At 42.8% G+C, this 19,185-nt stretch overlaps 1 protein-coding gene across 4 annotated transcripts in view; it reads left to right on the forward strand.

The window, feature by feature from the left end:
* Positions 1-8,175: 8,175 nt before the first annotated feature.
* Positions 8,176-19,185, forward strand: part of DAAM1 (dishevelled associated activator of morphogenesis 1) — a 179,479-nt gene continuing 168,469 nt past the window's right edge. For 3 of the 4 annotated variants that reach the window (XM_033404675.2, XM_033404674.2, XM_004279297.4), the window contains exon 1: positions 8,176-8,319. The gene's annotated coding sequence lies outside the window, so the exon portion shown is untranslated. Of the gene's footprint in view, positions 8,466-19,185 lie in introns of all 4 variants that reach the window. The other variant, XM_033404673.2, reaches the window with a different exon arrangement.

The following is a 19,185-nucleotide window of genomic DNA, read 5'->3' on the forward strand; positions in this document are numbered from 1 at the left end:
AGAGGGAGGATGAAATGAAACATGGGGAGAAGATAGCCATCTACAAGCCAAGGAGAGAGGCCTGGAATGGATCCTTCCCTCACAACTCTCTGAAGGAACAAAACCTGCCCACACCTTGATTTTTAACTTCCAGCCTTCAGAGCTGTGAGATAATAAATTTTTGTTGTTAAAGCCACCCAGTCTGTGGTACCCTATTAGGTATCCCTTACAAATGAATACACCTAGCATATCCTAGAGGCCAGATAACTAGGGACAGCAGGAGTACTTCCCTTTCCCTTGGACATTCATTCTTATGGTAGTTCCCTCAACCAGCCCATTAGCATGATTAGACTTTGTCTCAAACAGTTTAAGTTGCTTTCAGGACATGATTCAGTTCTCTCAGAGAGGTTACCAGACCTACGTGGGCTCACAGGAAACATCAACCATAATATCAACAAATAATAAAAACAAGTATCTGGTCAATTTGGCAATCTATCAAAAGCATTAAAAGCCTTTATGTTCTCCTATGCTATATTTGTACTCCTAAATATACAATCATGAATGGGCACAACTGAACTAGGATGTATATCAGTTATTGATAATATCAAAAAATTGGAAATGACTTATTCTATAATAGATGATTGATTAAAAAATGATTACCTTCACATGATAAAACATCATGCAGCCATTAAATGTAAAAAAATGTAAAAATAAATCAATGACATAGAAAATTCCCAAGGTATATTTTTAAATAAAATAATCCATAAAATGATCCTGAGTTTGAAAGAGAAGGAGGGCAGGAGAAAGAAATGTTAATCTTTCTCACTTGTTTGTAGACTTATGCAAGATTTTATCATGTTAAGTAGCAAGATTTTCTAAATTCTCTACAAAGAACATGAATTCCTGTTATAATTAGGAAAAGCAAAAAACTTGGGTACCAGAATTAGTAAAATAATTTCTTATGGGCATGATGTTGAGATAATTTGACTTAGTTTTTAATTTATATAAATATTTTATTTTCATATAATGCACATACATAAAATCACACAAATCATTGTGTACAGCATGATGAATTTTCACAAGGTGAAATACCTGTATAACTCAGATAAAAAATTTGAACAATACCAGCACCCCAGAGACTTTCTTCATGCTCTTTCCTATTACTATCCCCTGAAGGTACTACTATTTTGTCTCTAACACCACCATTAGTTGCACCTGTTTCTGAATTTTATGTAATCACACCATAAACACTTTTTCACTCCATGTTATTTTGTGAGGTTCATTCATATTCTTACATGTAGACACGACTCATACATTATCATTGCTGGATAGCCTGTAAAACTGTTTCCTACAGGCCAGCTGACTGTTTTTGTAAAGAGAGTTTTATTGAAACATAGCCCTGCTCATTCATTTACATCTAGGGCTGCTTTCATGCTACAGTGGCAGAGTTGAGTAGTTGTAACAGAGATCATATGGCCCACAAAGCCTAAAGTATTTACTGTGTAGCCCTTTACAGAAAAAGTTTGCTGACTCTGGTTATATAGTATTAATTATGTGTCTATTCCACAATCGATTTATGCATTCTACTTTTTTTTTTTTTTTTTTTTTTGCGGTACGCGGGCCTCTCCCGTTGCGGAGCACAGGCTCCGGACGCACAGGCTCAGCGGCCATGGCTCACGGGCACAGCCGCTCCGCGGCATGTGGGATCCTCCCGGACCGGGGCACGAACCCGCGTCCCCTGCATCGGCAGGCGGACTCTCAACCACTGCGCCACCAGGGAAGCCCTATACATTCTACTTTTGATGAACAATTGTGTTGTTTCTAGTTTGAGAGTATAATAGGGTTGCCAGATTTAGCAAATAAAAATACAGAACTCTCAGTTAAATTTGAATTTCAGACAAACAACAAAGAATATTTTTAATATAAGTATATCCCAAATATTGCATGGCAACCATGGGCTGAATAGCATAGCTGCGAACATTCAAATCTTTTTCTTTCGGTGAATGTATGTATATACACGATTCTGTTGGATATATTTCTAGGAGTGGATTGCTGGGCTATATAAAGTATGTGAATGTTCACTCTTAGTGGATACTAACAAAGAGTTTTCCAAAGCAGTTACACAAACTTATACTTTCACTGGCAGTGTAGGATTTAAGTTGCTTCTCATCTTTGCCAATCCTTAATATAGTTAGTCCTTTTAATTTTAACCAATCTGATGAGTGTGTAGTAGCATCCCACTGTGGCCTTAATTTATATTTCCCTGAGGGCTAATTCATTTGAGTATCTTTTCATATGTTCATTGACCATTTGGATGTTGGGGGTGGCACAGTTGTGTGTGGTGCCTATTCAAGATTTTGGGCCATTTTTCGGTTTGGCTATATGTTTTTTTTCATGGTGGCTGGTGATTTATAGTATGAATTGCCTTGAAATGGTGAACTGGAACAATCAGATTTTTTTCCCCTCTCTCTCTTTCTCTCTTTCATTCTTTCTTTCTCCCTGGAATTTGACCTGGAAAAGATGGGGGGGAAAGGGTAGGTTTCAGCATGGTGGGATGAACATTCATGAGGTAAAAGTCTAGGGCAATGGTGTCCAATAAAACTTTCTGAAATGATGAGAATACTCTATTTCTGAGATGTCCAATACGATATCCACTAGCCTTGTGTGGCTTCATTGCTTGAAATGTGGCTATTGTAACTGAGGAACTGTGCGTTTACATTTTATTTAATTTTAATTAATTTAAACTTAAATAGCCACATGGGGCCATTGGTACAGGATTGAAAAGTGCAGGTCTCGGGACTTCCCTGGTGGCGCAGTGGTTAAGAATCTGCCTGCCAGTGCAGGGGACATGGGTTCGAGCCCTGGTCCGGGAAAATCCCACATGCTGCAGAGCAACTAAGCCCGTGCACCAGAACTACTGAGCCTGTGCTCTAGAGCCCGTGAGCCACAACTACTGAGCCTGCGTGCCACAACTACTGAAGCCCGCATGCCTAGAGCCCATGCTCTGCAACAAGAGAAGCCCGCACGCGGCAACGAAGACCCAATGCAGCCAAAAATAAATAAATAAATAAATTTATTAAAAGAAAAAAAAAAGCTCAGGTCTCATAGACAGGCTAAGGGTAAGCCGGTTATAAATAAGCTGATACAGGGATTGTAGCTAAGATAGTCAAAGAAGAATTTCTGTTTCTAAATTCCCAGAAGCTGTTCAGATGAGACTGGTCTGGAGAGAGTTTGAGTGGGTGGAGCTATTTTCACAACCCCTGTTACTGTGGCCCGACGGTATTGTTACTGTTCTTAGATTTCTATAAGATTCCATCTCCCTTGTCCTGCCCCAATGCTGGTTTTTCAGCTTTTCTGTGTTCTCAGTTAAATACAGTGAAATGAATCTTTTCCAGATGCCTTTGCAGTGACTAAATTGATTTAGTTGGTTCAGAATGCTACAAAGTCTTCTCCCTCAGGAAGAACCAATTTTACCATTAAGATCCTGACAGATTTACCAGCTTTACCTGACACCTCTTAGGGGTGGCTGCCAAGTTCACAGCACTTCTTCCTCTCTGGGAAGACTCCCAGACACACAGGGATAGGTCCTGAGTGATCATATCTGAGCCACACGATATTGTAATCTCTGCTATAGACAAGTGGTTCAGAAACTTTCATGAGTGTCAGAATAAGCTTGAGGACTTGTCAAAACAAGATTGTGGGACCCAGCCCTAAAGTTCTTTTCCAGTAGGTCTGTGGGTGGGGCCCCAGCATTTGCATTTCTAATAAGTGCTCAGGTGACATTAATGCTGCTGATCTCGGGCCCATACTTTAAGAATCACTCCTGTAGGGCTTCCCTGGCAGTGCAGTGGTTAAGAATCCACCTGCCAATGCAGGGGACACGGGTTTGAGCCCTGGTCCAGGAAGATCCCACATGCTGCAGAGCAACTAAGCCTGTGCGCCACAACTACTGAGCCCACGTGCCACAACTACTGAAGCCTGTGCACCTAGAGCCCCTGCTCCGCAACAAGAGAAGCCACCGCAATGAGAAGCCTGCTTACCGCAACAAAGACCCAACACAGCCAAAAATAAAATATAGATAAATTAATTTAAAAAAGAAGCACTGCTGTAGATAAATGTTACAGGTAGTCACTCTGAGATGGGGTAATCAGTTTCTCTCAGGAATTTGAAATTTGGAACAAAGAGACACAGAAACTGAAGGCTATTAGAGCAATGCTCTGGAGAGAAGGTCCAAAACCTACCACTGTTTGGGTTCCCAGGGCTGGTCTGGTTCCTGCTCTTAGGTGGAGCCTTGGTTGTTCAGTCCTTTGAATAAATCTTAATACTTTCATTATTTTGCATAAACTGGCCATAGAAAGTTTCTGCTGCTTGCCCCTAGAAAGTTTCTGCTGCTTGCCCCTAAAAGAACTTGAACTAAGACATGAGTATATTAGTTAAATGTTCCACCACAAAAACAAAAACCATTCTAAGTATTTAAAACATATAATATAGGACAGGGAATTGGTCACACAGGTGATGGAAGGTCTGAGAAAACAAACATGCAACAAAAGATTAGCAACAGCAGGAAGCTACCTCCACCTGTAGGCTGGAGGGACAGTCGGAGAAGATGGCATTGACGGAGGCCAGGGTGACCTGGAAGAAGCTGGAACCACGAAGAACCAGTTCAACGGGGAAAATGCTGCTGCTGCCGGAAACATCTCCCAGTGCAATTCTGTGGAGGTAAAGCAACACCCTGGCTTCTCCCTTCCTCCTACCTCCAATCTCCCGGCAGTGCCTTGCCAGGCTGTGAAGCTTGGGGAAGATGACCTGGGATACTGAGGACAGCTTGGGGCTGTGGAAGAGCAAGCCGTGGATAAGAAAACAAGCCGAGGACCAGCACTGTTTAATTTGGATTTCTCATTTCTTTTCCTCGAAGAACATTTTGCCAGCTTACAAATTATTGAGATAATATGTGCACTGGATAATTTCTAATAATTTCTTAAGAATAAGATTTTTTATTTAGGTTTTTATTAACTTGTTCCATAATTAGGGCTGACATTTCTGAGATAATCTTCAGGGGGAAATTGCAAATAATAACAAGAACTAGCACTTGTACAGTTCTTTTCAATTTGAAAAGGGTTTTTGTATGTCTCACCTAATTTAATCCTAAGAAACCTTATGAAGTAGGTTTATTGTTAGCTCCATTTGAAAAATAAGGAAACTGAAGCTCAGAGAAAATAAGCAACATGAAATAAGCAAAGTCACATTGCTTGGAAGTGGGAAAATGTCATGATCCCAAACCTGGGCTCAGCACACAACCTTAATTGTTGTGAAACACCAAGCAATAGTGTGAAAACACATGCAGGGCTACAAACTTAAAATTCTTTCTCTGTTGATATCTCACTTCCTTCCATATCTAAAACCCAACATCTAGAGTAAAACCTTGTAACCAGAACCGAGAGAGATTATTTTGAAAGATCGGCAAAATATCCCATAGTGCCTTTCCCCCTCCTTCACCTGTAGATGATCAGTTAAATCTATCTTCAGTGGTTCCGTGGGTTCCTAATTAATAGGCAATGATTATGGGAAAAGACAAGCCCTTTCTTCAGATCATTCTAGAAAAGCAGCAGTTCTTTAAAAAGAAAAGAAAAAGTAACAAAATCCTTTGACTGAGAACATAAATTAAGCTAGACAGAATGGGTGTTTTTGTGGCGCATGAGACTACTTAGTCACCTAGCAAGAAATACAAACACACACAATGAGTGTACGTGAATGTGTGTGTGTGTGTGTGTGTGTGTGTGTGTGTGTGAGAGAGAGAGAGAGAGAGAGAGAGAGAGAGAGAGAAGAGAGAGAGAGAGAGAGTTTCTTTCTGTCTCCATAGAAGTTGTTAAGTTTCCTCTGGTCCCAGGTCCATGGACTGCATTTCTGATGCTTGAAGAGCCATCTTTGTTTCCCTTGGTTACCAATGAAATAGTGTGCAGGGATCAGTTCAGATCCATCACGCATAACAAAATGCTTCCAAACACAATGCCTTGCTTTCAATATTTATTATCTAAATTTATATCTATTTAATAGGAAGGGCAGCTCACATGCATACATCCACACATTTCTGTGCTTATAATCTAGTGTGTATGATGTCCTTTACATATAAAAATGAGCTGTGTAACATGGCACATACCTATAATATTAATTGCTATAGAGAATGGAATTTCTTCTTCAGGCAGGTTTCATCCTCTCCTTCATTACCGAAGACCCAAGAGAACTTGCTGTAGGGTGATTTATCCTATAGGGTTACTCCTCAGAGTGTACCTCAATATTGTCATATAATTTTATCTGTAAGGCTAAGTCCTGCCTTATAGAGAATCTCCACATCCAATTTGACTCAATAGATTTCGAGCTCACTGATTATATTTCCATCTAAAAGCTTTACACAGTTACAAAACTGGGAGAGCTTTTAGAATCATCCCAGGTCAAGTTTCTTTCTGAATATTTTCTCACAGTGAACTGCAATACATTAAGACTACCCATTAGCTAGAATATCACCGATTGTACTCTTGATCTGTTGGCCAGTGGAACATTTGTATTGTCTAGGTTCCATTTAAGACAATATTTGGAATGGACAGAATGGCTCAGAACAGGAGAGCAACATTCAAAGTTATCTTCCTTCAGTAGAGAAAAATATGTTTGGGCTATACGGAATTGGTTTGACAAAAGAAAAGCAGAATTCAGTACTACAATCCCTCTCTCAGCAAAACAAAGCATTTCCCTCTCCCCTGAGATCCTCTAGTTCCATGAATATTTTTCTCTTGAACCCAAGTTATTGTTGCACAAACACGTGAGAAAATAAGAGTGATAAGAAGACTGTCACCAGCAATTAGGTGGAGAGTTGTTTGAAATTTTAATTGTGAACTTTCCTTTCACAAGATGTAGTCTTCTAAGATTTTGCTAGTGGAAATGGGGGTGTGAACTGATCCTTATATGTGATTAAAACCTCAAATGCCATTATAATTTACTCTACCTTTACAACTGGAATAACTAGATGTATTGATTTTTCTTTTTTCGTTTAAAAAGACACCTAGAGATTTGCTCTCAATGTTAATTTTTCATAATATTTGGTACTCATTGACTAATGAAAAGTGCCACGCAAAATTTTTACATATTAAAAATAAAATTTTCCTGAAGGTTCAGAATTCTGCTACACACCTTTTGCTTACCTTTAAACATTTAGGTGTATTACTATCACAGCTCTTCTTGAACAGCACAGTGTTTTTTGGTTTAGGTCATTTAAAAAACTTGAGTGAGAGTGAGGTATGTAAATTGAGAGGAGGGTGTTGTGGATTTAAAAGTACATGTATACATATACGTCATTTATTAAAACTTTAGGCAAGGATGTTGTCTTCCTGGGAGTTGAGAGCCATGAGAGCGGGAAGTCTGCTGCAGGGAAGAACAAAAGCATGGCTGCGCGATAGTATTATCTCTGCAGCAGCAGCTGGCTCCCGGACGGAGGGTTGAGGCAACTATCTAGTCTGTTACACTGCATTTTTATTAGTGACACCCTCCGTTATTCGGTCAGCTCAGCCGACTAAGCTATTCTCCGAGTTCTGGCTGGTCACCCTGACTCCATTAAATGGGAGAAGGAAAGAGAAGACAGAAGGGTAATTTGGACCAAGTGGGGCAAAGGGGGATTCCTCTCCTTCGGAGTCGGCGTCCCTCATCCTCCGGGACGTGGGGGAATTCCAGGACCGTATTTAACCCATAAAACCAATGCATCCTATTAATTAGTTGCTACGCGTAGGGAAGGCAATGAAAGGCTTCATCTTCTCTTTCCAGCTGGGGCCAGCAGAGCCCGGTTGGTCAGAGCTGCCTGGCTGGTGCACACTAGCCCCGGACCCCTCTGGTCCCTCAGAGCCCGCATGGGACCGAGTGGAGGTCAAGTCAAAGGGCATGACCGAAGGGTGCTTGCCCCCACGCCCGCCCGCTGAGTCCGCAGCTCGGTTTTTGAAAGACCAACACTAACACAGCAAGGCTGGAGGGCGGGGAGGGGGCGGGTCGCGGTGGGGGCGGGGCTGGGGCGGGGATGAAGAGGCCCAGGAATGCGTCGGGAAGTGTAGTTTCAACACCCTCAGTAGCGTAGCTACCCAGGCTCTGCTTGTGGAATGTGAACTACAACTCCCAGGAGTGTGCGGGCCCTGCCCGGGAGTACATGCGCAGTGAGCGCCGCATTGTATCCTATCAGGCGAGGAGAGGGTGATGTCACCTGCGAGTTGGTAACCTACGAGAGGCTGTGAAGGAAACTGTTTAACCGGATCCCATTGTACCCGGAGCGCAGAGCCGCCTTTTCAGCATGCGGGGGCTGCTCAGGTAAGGGGGACGTTCCGCGTCGCCCGCCGCACTCCTTCATTAAGTGGCACCAGGAGGTGGCGCGGGGGTGGGCGTGCTTCTTCGGGCCCGGTGCTGGGTTAGCGGCGCGCCCTCCCGCTGCCTCCCCGGAGCTCCGGGGCCAGTAGGTAAATATTAAACCCGTCCTTCAGGTTGAGTCTGGGTGGGAACAGAACCTAGACAGTTCCCGGCTGCCAAGCAGGGTTTGGGAAAATGGCTGCAAGCGCGGTGCAAAGCAAGGCGAGACCGGGGGAAGGCGCCCCCGAGGACGGGGGTGCCTCCCTTCTTTCTTTCTGAGGTGCTCGGATGCCAAGAGAGCCGGCAGGGTACCACTCGCCGCCTTGCTGCTGACACCCCGGGGCTGGGGCGCTGGGGGTCGTGGCCTTGGCTGAGTGCTGAGGGCACTGCTGCTGTCGGGAGCTGCTGGTCCGGGAGGCTCCGGGAGGGACAATCCCGAGGCAGGCTTGGTAGACTCGGAGGTGTAGACCGAAGAGGAGGGACTCGTTTACTCGTTCGCGTCCCAGCAGAACCCCCACCATCCCGGGCACCCTCACCTCAAGACTCATTCGAAAGGGATGGAGTGACTGTAATTAAGGCAAAGTTGGAAGCTAAAGGTCTCAAACCAGAAAGAGGAGGGAAAGCCGCCTTGCGGAAGGAGTGAGGGGTGTTGGCGGACAGCAGCGAGGGGCGGCTGCGCAGCCTGCGGACCGGGTTCGAGGCGCCAAAGAGCGCTCCCGCCTCCCGTCCCTCTGGGTAGGGCGCATCTTGGTGCCCCTTGCACTGATGGCTCCCTCGACAAAGAACACCTGAGCTGGGACAAAGCATCTGCTCGGAGCGCTGGGCTGGGACGTGGTAAAGCGGTAGGGAGTGTCGAATAATCTAGCGATACGACTCGCAGCGGGGCAGGAGAGCTGGGTAATCGCTTTTCCCAGCTGGTGGTGAAAATCCAACTGCTTGTGATCCGCTTGGAGACGTGCGCGGCGCCCGAGAACTCTATAAAGTCCTCTGGATTTCCTTTCCCTAGCACTCTTATCCTTTCTCTTACTTGTTCATCAAACCCATGCTAAAGGCTCTGTTCTCAAGTTAATCGCAGCCTGCGATTGGAGTGGTCTGTCTCTTGCGCCCATAAAATATTTTAGGGGACCCAGGAATAGAATACACTTCAACCCCCGTTCCCCACCCCGCCTCCCATCTTCACCCGCAGGAGAGCATCAAGAGTAAATGCCACCCGTGACCGTTTTGCTCCTCTTGAGTTGGTAGTTTCTTGAGGCTCGAGAAGGACCTAGTGAATTGTAGTGGGGTTTGCCTGCAAGATGAATCCCGTTGCCATGGCGACTCCTGCCGTCGGAATCTTAACTGCTCCCACTGCTGTTTCAATTCAGTGTGGCTCTGCGGGCAGCTGGGAGGGCGTGGCCAGTAGGTGTGGTTAGATGCTCTCCCTGGGCCCAGCTGTTCTCTCCTAGTCACCGGTTTCACAGCCCCGGGCTCTCTCCATTCTCTTGTAAATAGCTTGGACACAATTTTTGGACCCCCTTCCCTGTCGCGTCCCCATACCTGGTCTCTCCACCTCCCTCCCCAGAAAAAGCTGTTAAGAGCCTTTGTACTGAGGCAAACTCTGAAAATTACAATCAAAAGATCTCTCTCCTTTCAGGCTGATCTCTCATTTCAAGAAAATGAAAACATAGATTTTCCTAATAACGTATATTATAGTGCTGTAGGCAGCTTTCTCCAGGAGGGAGTTCTCCTCTGTTATGTGTGAAGAGAGCGCCCTGGCCACCAGTAAAGGTCCTCAATTTGCCCGAGGTGCAATTCACTGGAAGTTTTTAGGGACAAGTAATAACTGAAATTGAATTCTGGAAGTCACGGCTATCCCTTGTGGTTCTCATGAAATCTAAAGACCCGTCTAGAGGTTGCAGATCCTTGAGAGGGTTGGGATCTAGGAAGCCTGGGTCCTGCTCTCGCTCTGTCATTACTGGGTTCCCCATTCTGGGGTGAACCCTCTGCCTCTGGGGACCTCAGTCGTTGGTGATGTGGGAAGAGGGGCACAGCAGTTTTCCTAAAGTTGATTTTCGGTATAAAATCTTGTGACTCTAAGAAGGAGTTGTTCATTGTCTTTTATTTTTCTTAAAGAAATCTGAAGATGAGAGTTTAAGCCCAGCTTCTGACACTGTTATTGGGCTAATATCTCTGAGCCTTACTTGTATGGCAAAATAGCCCGACTTTTCATGGTAATCCCTCAAAGTGGGCAAGGCAGCTGTATTAGTATTTATAATATTAGTTCTACTACTACTATTATCCCAGTATCTGGACTTCTTTTTATCCTTTTATTGTAGAATTGTTTAGATTTTGACTTTTTATAGATTCTTGTTGAATGCAGTTATTTGTAATTTAATTGCATTAAGAGTAATGCAATTATGCAAACATTTTGCCTACCTTCTGCTTTCATTTGATACCAAAGTGGAAAATCACAGACATTGCAGTTAAGGGGGGAAGGTGTATATCTGCTAGCATCTATGCGTGTACATTCGTGTGCAGGTAAATGCTTGGGGTTGCTGTGTGCCAGGCGGTTGACATTCATCATCTTGTTTTAAGTAGGTGGTTACATCCCCACGAGGAAACAGGATCAGAAATTTCACTCACAATTTTTGTCATAGAAGTTAGCACTGACTGAAATCTCCTTCAGTTATCTCCTTACTTCCGACTCCCTATAATTCTGATAATAATTCCAGTGTGTGTGGGTTTTTCCCACTCCGTGAAGGTCTTTGAGAGCAGTCTTTGTCTTGTCTACCCCTGTCTATCCAGCATTTAAAGCAGTGTTTGGCCATTGGTAGGTATTTTATAAATATTTGTTGAATCACTACTGACTACTAGAACCATGATTGGAGATCCAAGATCTATATTCTTTCCACTGATAGTTTTGTCATCAGTTGTAATATTCCTCTTAGTTTTCTGTCAAGCAGTTTCATCTCAGCGTAAATCAAAACTCCTGTGTAGCATGTGACGAGGTATAAACGGCCTTCCATGTATTTGAAATAGTCAAATTGTAACTATTTGCTTTTGGAATATATTCACTCACAGAGACTTTTTCCCCCTATAATTAATTCTTTATACAATTCTTATTACCCCAAACCAGACATTTCTAGATTTCTCTCTGTTGTACTGTCCTTGGCCCAGATAACTTTCCCAGGAGGTAAATGACAAGGGAACAGGGAGAGAGAGACCAAGGCCAAGATACCTAGAGACTTTTGCCAGGCTGCCAGTGGCCCCAGAGGCACCATGTGGGTAGAAGAGTGGGCAATAGCTCTCTCATTTGGGGTGGGGTTGTTCTATAAACAGGGGTAAGTTGTTCAGGCTGGCTGATGTGAGAGGGGAACAGGGTAAAAGACATTTGTCCAATATTTGTAGCATTCAGTTATCATGCAGTAAGTTGCATTCTGTGGGTTTTCCGAAGTGTAAATTAGTGAGGAGGTGTGATAGTAAAGAGGGTGCAGTGGGTCACGTCCTTGGGTGGTGCTTACAGGAGCTCAGTGAAAAGGTGCCAAGGAATTTGAACCCTGGCTTTCTTGCTTTGTGGACATGCCTCTGGGTGTTAAGAATTTGTGTGTCTGCGTGTGGTTTTATTTGAGCTACTTTGTTTAAAAGGCTGCTTTTAGTGTTGATACTGTGGTCATCAGAACAAATAAGGTGTTTACAAACAAAACATAGTTAAGACTGAAAGTGTTTCACTTTGTAAATATTTGGGGGATAGTATAAAGAGTGGCTTTGGCTTGAGAATCTTGAGGTCTTCTGTTAAATTACTTAAAAACTTACAGCTGTTGGATCAGGGGAAACAAGCTTTTCCAACAAAGTTTGGTACCACTGAGAGCCTTAGGTGTTTGGCTCAGGAAATAATCACAGAGCCTGTAACTTCTGTGGGGCCCTCCCTGGCTTCGTGTCATGCTCCTGGTATTTCCAAGTGTTAAGTCTATCCTTACATTTCAGGAAACAAAGCAACTTTGCCAACTTAGGTTAGCAAACTAGTTGAGTCTCTAGAGGGGGCACCAGTCAAAATGAAAATTCTTCTGTTTTGTGATTTTTCTTCTTTGGACAAGGAATGTGGACTACTGTCACTTATTTTGGCACCATAATTTCTAACTTGGTAATGGAAGGAATCTTTTAAGTGAATGTATATCTTAAACACTTACCGCATCAGATGATAGTGGTTTCCCTGAGAGTTTGGTTTAGAGGCAACTGCTAGCACAGGTAATATTTCAGAACTTGGTAAGTAGGGCTTTTTCTGTAGATTGGCAGGGCTGGGTGGGGGGCAGGCTGGGGCTGTCCTAGGATACCTCTGTTGAGGCTTGTGCTTGGAGTGGCTGAGTGGCTGATAGAGATTGGAATTGAAGGATGGATCTGAAGTGCCACTCCTCCCCCTTCCTTCAGGCTACCACTTATTGCCTCCACTGAAAGAGGGACAGATGACGATGAGATGCAAGTTGATTTTGGTGACCTACATTCCACTTGAGCAGACTATTTCCACAGCAAAAAAAAAAACATTTACCTTTGTATTTTCTGGCATCCTTTCCACTGTTCCAAAAACAGAGAAATGAGCATTTCAGAGTGAGTTTGCATAGTACACATATCTAAAAGTGATTTAAATGTTAAGTCCTAGGAGCATAGCAACAAGCACACAGAGCCTGAGCACCCCCCCTCCCCTGCCCATTAATCCATTAATCTGAGGTTACCAAATATACCCTCAGCCTTGGTGAGCTTATTTTCCCTGCTGATGTTTAAGCACACCTGGTTTTTACCCCTTTCTGTGACTTTCTGCAGTAATGGCTCCCCTCATCTGGAATGAGCACTCTTCTGAGCATCTGAATTCTCCTTGTGCTCTCAGATCCAGCTTGAGTGCCATAGCTTCTGGGAAGCCTTCCCTGCCTGTCCCTCCGCTTTCGCCACCACGCCTGGCTCCTTGCTCCTTAGCGCCCTCAGCCTGACCATGCAAACGAACACTCATACCTAATGTGATACTAACAGTCAAGGGATGTGAGGTGCTAAACTTGGGTCAGGCCTTTCCTAATACTTTACATGAGCTTAACTATAGACTTCTCCACAGCTGCATGAGGTAGGTACTGTTATCACTATTTTACAGCTGAGGAAACTGAGGCACGAAGAACTAAAGGAACTCACCGAGCTCAGGTCACACAGCTGGTAACTGGCAGACCCTGTTAGGGACCCAGGCTTCCAGTTCTTTACACCCCCCACTATTGCCTTGCCCCTGGTTTTCCTATATGTTATTCTTTTCTCTCCATTGAGTTGGGGGAATCACAACTTCCTTTGTGTCTCTTGATTCTGAAACAGTGCTAGGTCAACAAGTGCTGGGTTGATTAAGAGTAAAACTGCTTTTTCACTTAATGATTTCTTAGAGTCTGATTTTCTGGAACAGAAAATGTTGTATGAGATTTAAAATGTTGCATTTGTTTATTTGAATGTTAAGAATTTTTGAACTCCCTCCCTTTTGCTTTGTGAATGATGGGCAAATTATTCGAAAAAGGAAATGCTCTTAAATGCCATCTCTGAATCTATGTGGAGTTTGTCCAGCATTAGACCCTCTTGTTAACTGAGATAACTTTTCAGTAGGTTGAATCCCTTATCTGAAGAAAGCCCTTCTCACCCAGAACAGGGCCACAGAAGCCTGTCTTGAGAGTTAAGACTCCCATAACTTTTTAGCTTCCCAACTCCCTGTTGTCTTTTAACATAAATTGTGAAAGCTCTTTTGAAAAGAAAATGAAAACTTGAGTAGTAGTCAAACACGTAATCTAATACTGGGTATCCTTACACATTAAAATAAGCTTTTTCCTCACTCACCTTAGAAGAGAGACTTACTTTTACAGTGGAGCAAATTTGGCACCAAATACACAATTGCAGTTCTTTTAAACCATAGCCACTATTGTGAATTAAATGTGGAAAACTAGGCAAGCAAGTTCAATTTCCAGTGTAGTTGGTGTGATTTCCTGACTTACAATAGATCTTTTACTTTTGGCTTAACACTGGATATTGTGCCACTTTGACAATATTTAATGAAGACAATTGAATAAAACACAAACTGTGTCATTTAGAGAAATAATAGGAAAGTTATGCCCTAACAGCATATTGCCAGGAAAGGAAAATGAAAACAAGAGACTTGTTAGCCCTTAGGCTGCTCAAACGTAATATTCATTTAACAGACATTAGTTTCAGAACCTTTTTTAAATTCGTCTTGTTACATTTCCTAAGTATGTCATTCACCTTTAGTAATAACCTGAGCTCATTCTGTTCTATAAATTGCACCAGGATCGGAGTTGAAGGTTCCTTGTACTTCTGCCAGGCACACAATTAGGGACACGTATTAAACTGGTCTTTGTCCTCTTCATTTCTGAAAAAAATACCTTCTGTACGATTGGCAAACATTGCCCATCTGATGGACTGTCTGAATTTAGACTTCCAAGTGTAGATAGCCTAGATCCGATCTTTGGGCATTGTCTGGGCAATACAGATGCCCATCTTTTGTTTTTTGAGATGAGTTCTTATATTCTGGCTTATTGGCTAAGCTCAGTTTGTTAGTGACGTACAAACCAGGTCAAGGGCATGGGTTAGCTTTGCCTTGTCTTGGAGTCACCAACTGCACCTGTAATTCTAGTAACTCTTTTTTTTGTTGTTGTTTAACTCATCATGCTCTTGGTCACAAAGGACACTAGACAGTGGAGGATAGATCCTGTGGATATATCAGTGCATAGCCATCATCACTAAGGGCAAAAGATGGTGCCATATTATAAAATGAACTGATGAGGGTCTTAGTTTTTTCAGACCCTATAAGTTAGAGGTAGGGCTTCACCAGCAGTTTGCCTAGGAACTATGTTTATGCTTCTGACAGGTGTCCTCCTGTGAAGAGTGTGGGTCAGGACTAGGGGCAGCTTCCTAAAACACAGCCTTGGTCTTTTCCTTCCCTTTCTTGGGGGTGTGACCACAGTCATTAGTGTGTGTTTTGGTGCCCATTCTGGGCTTCACTCTTCTCCCATAAAATTCTGCAGATTTGCACCCTGGAAGAAGAGTGAAGGATCGTGCCCAACATCATTCACCAGGTGAGTTAGATTGTTCACATGTGTCTAGGCTTAAACTTGTATTTGATTCATAGAGATTTGGTAAAACTGAGCAGTGAAATGTCTAGACACGAATTAAGTTAGAAACTACAGTTCTGTGACAAGAGGGTTAGGCTAGGGACCCTTCTAAATCCTGAGAATTTACTACAAAACTTATTGTAAAAAGTTAAAGGAAATGAAACGGACAAATCAAACCATTTAAAGGTCATTGCTGCATTCTCTACTCTTGAAAGTTGGTGAAATTTTGAATATAGAAAATGTCATGGTTTTGGCCAAGGTAAATGATTTAGGAATTAAAAAAAAAATGCTGCCACAGTTACCCCATGTTAGCGGTGGCTATTTGAGTTAGGATGATGGTGGCAAAAGAAACAACATTTCTGTTTGTTTCCCATTCTGTTTGTGTGTGGCAATCTAGTTTGCATTAGAGGTTCTCCTCCCCACACCCCCCTCCCTGCTCAGCACTCAATGGTCATTCAGAGTAAAAGTCAGAGAGGGTGTGGAATGAATCTTGCTGGAATTGAAGCTGATAGCTAAGACTTCATTATGTCCTCAGAAGGTTAAATGAAAGGCATGTTATTATATTTTTGTATTTTTTAAATCAAAAATAGAGATTAGATTGGACTAGAAAACTTCTGTGACCCATTTAGGGCTTGACACTCAATGAGTAGGTGACACTTCCAACTACAGTTCCAGGAACCATGGCAAGAGACTGCCTTGCTTCATATTTTATGCTAAGGAAGTGAGTAAAAAAAAATTTTTTTTTAAGTATATAAAATTTTTGGTTTGACCCAATTTCTTTTCTTTTCCTGTGACGGAAGGTACCTTTCTTCCATACCCCACCTTTTCCTACTATACTCCTTGGATTGCAATTTGAGTCTGAAGGACCAGTGACCTACTTCCTTGCCAGGAACCTGTCTGTGGGCAAAGGGAGACCGTGGTACCCTGTGGCCAGGTTCCATACCAGGGGAGCCACACTCACCGACCTTACAAATGGTCTTCCCCCTTAACCTCCGACTTAGAATAGGGAGCTGTGTGGCAGCAGAGAGGGGATGGCTTACATTTTTTTTTTTTTTTTTTTTTTTTTTTGATGGCTTACATTTTAATTCTCCCAAGCTCAGATTGTTTTTCTGATGGAACAAGTTGGGGGAAGTAGGTGGAAGGGAGGACAGAGGGAGTTATTGGGTTTCACTTATCTTATCATTTGTTTCCCTCTGGATTGCCTTTGTTTATACAGGTCAGGAATTCCTCCAACAGAAAGTATGTGTCCACACGGGGATGTTCAGATTGGGGCTTCCTTCTCCTTGTGCTCCGGTTGCTGACTTGGCTTTCCTCTCTCCAGCTTAATCTGAAAGGAGGGCTGGACATATTTAACCTGCTTTAAATTTTTCTGTTGTATGAAAAAGAGATCCTAAAACAATGACTTGGGGCAAATGGATTAATGATTTTTCTGACAGGGAAAGGGGATGATGCTGAGTAAGTTTAACATCTACGTATAACTTACTTATGTTGGTCGAGAGTTGAGACACGAATGTTTGACACCCTGAATAAAATCCCTTCGCCTTTTGGTTGCTGCTTGGCAATTGCACAGAGGAAAAAGAAACACCATTTGATTTTAGGTTTAGATTTGGGTGATCTTGGCCGTTCCTTTAAACTTTCCTGGGCCTCTGTTTCCTCATCTGTGAAACAATGTGAAAATTCTAAAATTTTATGAGAATGGTTTCATCTTAACATAATGACCTCACTTATATGGTGCTGTGTAACGTTGATGTAATGTCCACTGAGTTTCCCTAGAATGGAGATCAGTGTGGAGGAACTCTATTTTTTCCCCTTCAGAATTTCCAACATTGGTCTCTGCTCTTAGCGCAAGGTTTCTGAGACCCTGTTCTTGGCTGGAGCTAAACCCTCAAGATCTGATCTCTAATCTCCTTAACTAAACAGCTTCTAGTCACGTTCTCCAGTCCTGGGGCTTAGGAAATTCCGTAGGATATAAGTAAGGGATGAGGCTAGATGGTGTCTTTGCGTGACCATCCAGTTCTCTTTAAATTGATCATCTCTTTAAACCAGAATTTGATTACCACCATTGCCACACAGGATGGGTGTAGCCAACAGTCATGTTTTATTTGGCCAACACAGTGTTATTTTTAAAAAGGGAATGGTTTTATTGAGCATTTACACTCTAATTTGTCACTGACCTCACAGCACCCTAGTGCCTCATACACAGCCACTTTGTTTATGTGATATTTCTTTACCTCCTTGGCCCTTGAAGGCATTTGAGTTTTCAATCCCCGTTTTAAACTAAATTAAATTGCAATAAGAGTCTCTTCAAACGCTTATCCAGCACTGGGCTGGCAAATGACCCAATCCAGGGTTTCTCAGTCTCAGCATTTTAGGCATTTTAGGTGGGATGGTTCTTTGTTGTTGGGGATTGTGCTGTGCATGTATGAAATTCATTAGCATCCCGGGCCTCTACCCTCTAGATGCTAGTAGCGAAGTTTCCCCCAGCTGTGACAACCAAAATGTCTCCAGACATTGCCAAATGTCCCCTGGAGAGCAAAATTGGGCCCAGTTGAAAGCCAGGTGACAGATTTTGGATGGCCTGGGAATTTTAAACATTGGGCCAGGCTTGGATATTTAGGGGTAAATTGGAATTCATCTGGGAGACCAAGCGATCCTGCTGTTTTTATTTATTTGGGTAGTTGGTTAGAGCAAAGTGAAGGTCACTGGATTAGACTCTTCAGGGTCACTTCTCCATGTTTCCATGACCACTGCCTGGGAGGCCAGGCATAGTTTAAGGACATGTCCTTGGTCACAACAGGGGACTCTGTGAGACACTGACGCTGGGTCAGGGCAAGCCCACCAGCGCTAGCGGGAAAACAACTTTGAAGCCCATAGCCTGTGTTGGTAGGTCAGTAAAGTTATCTGTGGATAAAGAAGATGAGGCTTTGGGGAAAGAAAAGATCATCTCTGTTGTTATTATCAAACGCCAAAATGCTTAAAAAAAAAGAAAAAGGCATTTGCCTTTAAAAATGACAGTTTATCTCAAATCAGCAGTGAGGGAAGAACTCTGAAAAGGATTAGCAGCAGACTGATGTCCCCCTTTTATTCTCTCCCTCAAAAAAGAATGTCTGTAAAACTTGACTCAAAAACTGGGGCTTTGGCAGCACTCAAACTTGCCTTGTCACTCAGAGTGAGTTTCCGATCAGACTCATCTCTGGCTTCATAAACATGAGGCAGATTTGTTTGTTGCAAACTTCCTAACTTGGCCTATGCCATGGGCCATCATGGAGGATTTCAAAGTCTCGAGTTATAACTACCAAAGGTGGGAAACACAATAAGATGGCTCCGTTTACTTGGATTTTACTTAGAATAATCAGATTAGATCCAAATTTTTATCAGGCATATCAGAGGCAAGTGAATAACTAAGTTAAGGGGAAAATATTATATTGAGCATTTTATGGACTATCTCATAAGCTATGGAAGTGACACCTTAAAGCATCATTTGTTTATTCACTTGGCAGGTGAAGAATGTTTTGATACTGGGTGTGAGCATATCAGAATGCTGTTTTAAATTCCAGATTTTTCCCTTTGGAATATAGAACTCTTGTTTTACTAAATAAAGGTCAGATTATCCTCTGTCTTCAGCTTCTGAAATAAATAAATTACATTGTGCAATAGGTGAAGACTCTCCCCAGTGAAAGATTCTTTGCTTTTCACTGGCAAGTAATTTCAT

The sequence above is a fragment of the Orcinus orca genome, chromosome 2 (assembly GCF_937001465.1).
Source record: "Orcinus orca chromosome 2, mOrcOrc1.1, whole genome shotgun sequence".
NCBI lineage: Eukaryota > Metazoa > Chordata > Mammalia > Artiodactyla > Delphinidae > Orcinus > Orcinus orca.